This window comes from Carcharhinus amblyrhynchos, chromosome 19 (genome assembly GCF_965287045.1).
Source record: "Carcharhinus amblyrhynchos chromosome 19, sCarAmb.v2.hapA, whole genome shotgun sequence".
Taxonomy (NCBI): domain Eukaryota; kingdom Metazoa; phylum Chordata; class Chondrichthyes; order Carcharhiniformes; family Carcharhinidae; genus Carcharhinus; species Carcharhinus amblyrhynchos.
This window is the reverse complement of record NC_137342.1, coordinates 16,795,002-16,800,866: the sequence shown is the minus strand read 5'-3', so window position 1 is coordinate 16,800,866 and position 5,865 is coordinate 16,795,002. Positions and strand designations below refer to the sequence as shown.

At 43.8% G+C, this 5,865-nt stretch overlaps 1 long non-coding RNA gene across 1 annotated transcript; it reads right to left on the bottom strand.

The window, feature by feature from the left end:
* Positions 1–298: 298 nt before the first annotated feature.
* On the bottom strand, positions 299–4,816 carry LOC145355333 (uncharacterized). Its single transcript, XR_013888957.1, has 2 exons — positions 4,306–4,816; positions 299–707 (listed from the first exon to the last, which is right to left on the bottom strand). It is a non-coding gene; the product is annotated as an uncharacterized LOC145355333 (long non-coding RNA).
* Between the last annotated feature and the right edge of the window lie 1,049 nt (positions 4,817–5,865).

The following is a 5,865-nucleotide window of genomic DNA, read 5'->3' as shown; positions in this document are numbered from 1 at the left end:
CTCCTGATCCATTCTCAGTTGCCACAGTCCAAGTTCCGGGCTGCTGTATAGTCCACTGTGAATGGAAAGATTTCAGCCGCCTTGCACCCTTTTCCTAAGAGTGTTACACCTCTGCCTCCTTCTTTTAAAAAAAGCTCCAAGTTATATTTTTTATTTGTTTTCAATGTTGTGTTTCTTGGCAATGGAGAGGGTAAGCAGTGTGCAGTAGAGGGTTAACAATTAAAATTAACCAATGAGCTAGCTGATACTCCTTTTTTTAAAGATAACTCCTTTCAAAATAAATGACTTCACAGGAGAATTAATGGCATGCATTTATTTTAGTTTCTCTCAAGCTTTGTGATTAAAAGCATTGTAAAATCCCACTATTCCTTAATAAAAACACAGTCTTATAATTTATTCCCACTGAGATTTTGCTTTGAGCCACACATGACACATGGACAATCATTGCAAAGATAACTAGAAATTTGATTTACTTTTTGGTTGCAGGATCAATAGATCTCGATGAATAGACTACGCACGGGAGAGAGAATTAGTAGTAGTATTGGTTGTTACAGGTGTTAGCAATGCAATCACATGATTTAATGTGAGTATAGGTGTATGACATGCTGACTCCATTTCCGCAATCAAGGCTCACCGTCCTGTTTTCAGTATCAGTAGGTTGGCAGCAACTGCATTCATTTATCATGGTGTTCGTAACAGTGTCGAATCTGGAAAATGAGAGATCAGCAGTGAAATCAGTCCAAATTCTTCAAATTAACAGAGAGTGCATGGTGGCACAGTGGTTAGCACTGCTGTCGTACAGTGCCAGGGTTGAATTCCAGCCTTGGGTGACTGTGTGGAAGTTGTACATTCTCCCCGTGTCTGTGCGGGTTTCTTCCAGTGCACCAGTTTCCTCCCACAGTCCAAAGATGTGTAGGTTAGGCTGACTGGCTTCAGTGTCGGGGATTAGCAGGGTAAATATATGGGGTTGAGATAGGGCCTGGATGGGATTGTTGTCGGTGCAGGTTAGATGGTCCGATTGGCCTCTTTCTACACTGTAGGGGCTCTATGATAACATAATATAATGAAAAACGCTATAAAAAAACCTCAGCGGGTCTGGCAGCCTCTGTGGAGAGAGAAATTGAATTAAGGTTTCAGGTCTGGAAGGCACATGAGCTTTTTCCAGCATTTTCTGCTTTTATCGCTGATTCGCAACAACCGCTTTTATTTTAGGGACCACATATAGCTGTATTACTTATCTTGAGTGTCCCATTTGTCTTTTCGATAGGACACACATGCTTAGATATTTAGATCCCAGCCCTGGTCTCCTTGCAGCCACATCTCTGTGATACCCACAACATTGTACCGGCCAATTTCAATATACGTTAGAAGTTTGTTTATCTTGTTCCGTATACTGAACACATTTCAGTACAACACCCTCACTCCTGCATTGACCACCTTCCTTCTCATACTTGTCACCTTTTTTGCTTTGCCTGAGGTTAGAGTACCTTTCTATACTTTCTGTATAGAAGGTGGCAGGAATCTAACCTCAGGCAAGCTGGCCTTTCTCCTCCTCCCTCCACCAGAGATATATTTGGCCTCCTTCCTCCTCCCCTCCCCCAACCAGAGATCGATCTGGCATCCTTCCTTCTCCGCCTCCCAACCAGAGAACGAGCTGACCCCCCTCCCTCCCCCAATCCCCCACGGCCAGAAATACAATCGGCCTCCCTCCTCCTCCCTCCTCCCTCCTCCCTCCCCCCCCAGCCAGAGAACAATCTGGCCTCCCTTCTCTGCACACCACCCCCCGACCAGAGAACGATCTGACCTGCCTCCCCACCCCCCCCATCACCGATCTGAGTCAGAGAGCCACTGGAAACTCTGAACTTACCTCTCCAGAAACTGGAGTGTCCTGTGAAACAGATCTGTTTTGTGAAGAATCTGGACGGGGGAACGCAATGTTAGGTAAAGGGGGAAAGGCAAGAAAGTTTGGGTGTCCAGCCCATGAATTCAGTTTGAATGCATGCACCTGTTTCGGGAGTGGTCCCTATCATGTCCATTTCTGGGCCTTGGTAAAGGGGGAATTGGGGTGGACACAGGTACGGATCACGCTATTCGCCTCGCGCTGACTTCACCAAGTTTTCGCGCCCAAAAGGAGGTGCAATGCAATGGTAAAATCAGGCCCTAGATCTGGAGTACTGTACACAGTACTGGAATCCATATTTAAGGAAACATGTAAATCCATTAGCAGTTCAGAAAAGGTTTATTAGACAAATACCACAAATGGGTCAGTTGTCTTAAGAGGAAAGGTTGAACCAGTTAGGTTGGTATCTGCTAGTTTTGAAGAGCAAGAGACTACTTGATCAAAACCTTTAAAATACTGAGGGGCATTGACAGGCTGGATGCGCAGAGGATGTTTCTTGTTGATGGAGAATCTTGGACTAGGGGGTCACTGTTTAAAAATACGGGGTCGCTCATTTAAGTCACAATTGAGGGAAATTTTTCAGAGGGTCATGAACCTCTGGAACTCCCTTCCTCAAAAGACAGTGGAAAAAGACTTTTCGAATATTTTTAATGTAGAGTTAGATAGATTCTTGATTAACAAGCAGATGGAAGGTTATCAAGGGTAGGCAGGAATGTGAGGCTGAGGTACAATCAGATCAGCTGTAATCTTATTGAATGGCAGAGCAGGCTCGAGGGGCCAGATGACCTACTCCTAATTTGTAAGTTCATATGTTTGTAATGTTGGAGTAATTGTGCCTTCAAGTAACAAAGGAGTAGATAAGATTTTCAGTGTGGTGGTGTGTGGAATGGGAAGGAGACAGACATTGCTACAGAGGTGAAAGCAAGTGATTTTGATGATAGCGAGGTTATGAAATACAAAGTTCAGTTTAACGTCAGACGTAACATTGATGTGGTGCAGTGAACAAAATACACAGTAGACAGGGTTAAGTTGCTGCATTAGTTGAGTTCAAAAACCAGGAGGCCATTGAAAATTTACAGTGCCCCAGCCATTGAAAACAATACTGTGTCCATTTCTAGTTGTTAAAATATAATTGAGGCCGTGCAGCTAGGAAAGAGCACGAGGGAAATCCTTGCTGTAAGGGACAAAAAAAACCTTTTTAAAGTTTTTAAATACCCTTGAGCAGACTTGAAGAGAAATTAGGATACTTTATTGGATTGAGAGGGGTAAACGTGGAACAGTGCTTCTAGACATACTGAGATGACCAATCAAAAGGGCAAATGATCAAGGGAACGATGACATACTTAGAGCTGCAAATCAAAATTGTTGCCAAGTTGTGTGCTATAGACTAGGTATTTGATTTATTATTGTCACTTGTATTGGTGTACAGTGAAAAGTATTGTTTCTTGCATGCTGCTCAAAGCATACCATTCATAGAGTACACGGGAGAAGGAAAGGAAAGGGTGCACTTCGGAACCTTGTTTTGTGGAAGTCTAATAATATAGGCCAATGAACTAAATTTAAGTTATTTATTAGTGTCACAAGTAAGCTTACATTAACACTGTAATGAAGTTACTGTGAAAATCCCCTAGTCGCCACACCTGTTTGGGTACACGGAGGGAGAATTCAGCATGGCCAACGCACCAGCCAGCCAAGTCTTTTGGACTCTGGGAGGAAACCGGAGCACCCGGAGGAAACTCACACAGACACGAGAAAAGCGTGCAGACTCCATTTCAGCAATTCAGCTGAAAACCTTAGTCAGACGGCAGAAAAATTGATCAGACATTAGAATCATAACATGATATTCATCCCAATTTTCTTTCGTTCTCTATAATTGTTCATTTTGCAGAATATCATTCAAGGCAGAGGATAACCAGTTCAACCCACACTGAAAAAACAGTGAAGCTGGAAGGACGAGGTTGACTGGAGTGATCGTCTCTGCTCATAAAAATCTTCACTTTGTGAGTTTCAGTCAATTTTAATCTTGACAGTGGCACAATGGTTAACACTGCTGCCTCACAGCACCAGAGACCTGGGTTCAATTCCCGGCTTGGGTCACTGTCTGTGTAGAGTTTACATGTACTCCCCATGTCTGCGTGGGTTTCCTCCGGGTGCTCTGGTTTTCTCCCACAGTGAGAAAGACTTGCTGGTTAGGTGCATTGGCCAAGGTAAATTCTCCCTCAGTGTAGCTGAACAGGTGCCAGACTGTGGTGACTAGGAGATTCTTACAATAACTTCACTGCAATGTAATGTCAGCCTACTTGTGCCACTAATAAATTTAGCTCATTGGTCTATATTACTTATTAGACACAGGTAATGTTTAACGGTTCTCAATTACAGTGAAAATATTACAGGAGAGTACTTACTCCGATGACCCAGGACAATTCCCTGCACATTTTGTCATCTCAACTTCTGCTGAACAGCTTGAGTTTTCTGTTGAGATATTCTTATAAATCGACAACATCTCACAATGGCCTATGAAAAGAATGAATGATAGCACTTCAATGAACACTCAGAGTGAAATACTTCTATTTGCAATAGGCAGCTACTAGTTTGAACATTGAAAATATCTTTCTGAATTGGCTTTGATAAGGAGGCGAATGATTCGGGCATCATGTCCCAGGCTCATTCACCTCTCCTGATTGAATTGAATTGAACACGGTGTAAACCCTGTCAGGCATGTCCCATGGTCAAATGCATCCTGCTTAAAAAAACAAAGATCTCAAAAGCTTTTTATGAATTCAGCAATTCCAACAAAATATTCTCATACGGATCACGACGAGCAAGCTATTGCGAGTGCTGGAGATCTGGAATAAAACCGTAAAGTGTTGGAAAAACTCAGCAGGTCTGGCAGCATCTGGGGAGAGCAAAACAAAGTTGTTTTGAGTCTGATATGACTCTCAATGCGATGAGAAAATATTTGGTTGTAGCTGAGCTCGATGTGACATTTCCCCCCGCCCCCCCAACCAGGTGGGGGGCAGGGTTGGGGGAGGAGGAAAGAGTTGGTTCCTTAAAGCTAACACCCTATTCTTTCCTCTGATACCCCCTGCCTGCCAACCACCCCCTTTCCCCATCCCCAGCAGCTGTCACTCAGTGACCCCCCATCCCACCTTCATGCCTTCGGTCTGGGGTGAGAGGGAGAGAGTCATGTAGATTTGACCACGAGCGATTGTTGAGGAACAACTGACCGAAACATCAGAAATTGTTGCAAACACAGTTGAAGGCCTCTAAGTGACAAGACGGTAACAAAGTGAAGAATGGAATTTCAGAATGTGAGGGTACTTCAACTTCAGAGAGTTTGGGCTGGCTATACCAACACTTGAAACTGTGCCATTCTAACACACTGGCTGCCAGCTTGGGATGGGAATGATGTACCCATCCCCATTTGGTTCAAATGAGTTGTGATTTACTATCAAGCTGGTTAGGGGTATCATAATATTAATAAGCATGAAGAAATTTCACTGCTTAGCTATGTTGGTTTGGATGAGGATCTTAAAGGCCAGACAGTTTACACTACAGAAAGTATTAAAGATAGAGGGAATTAGAGACAGAATTTTAGTCAATTAGCCTCAACGTTGACAACTAACATTGCTGTGCTGAGTATACTTTTAATTGGCTAATTGTTCTCACTGTTATGACAGGGCTCTTGATGACACTCCGCTACCATCCTGTGAGCAGAGTTCAACTGTCGCACGTGAGATTTTCTCCACTCTGTGGGTGAATTTTAATCCAGATGTTGATTGTCCTGCCCACTGACTGGAGCGCTGGTGAGAGCCTTATGATGACTCTGTTGGGGGAAGACCCGATACCAGGCACTTCAGTCACTACGAGGCCAGGCCTTCACTGGTATGAAAGACTCTGGGAGAAGGGTGGAAATCCCACCCCTTTTCCCTCTCCCCCTACTCCCCTGAGAACTGCTGCCCAAT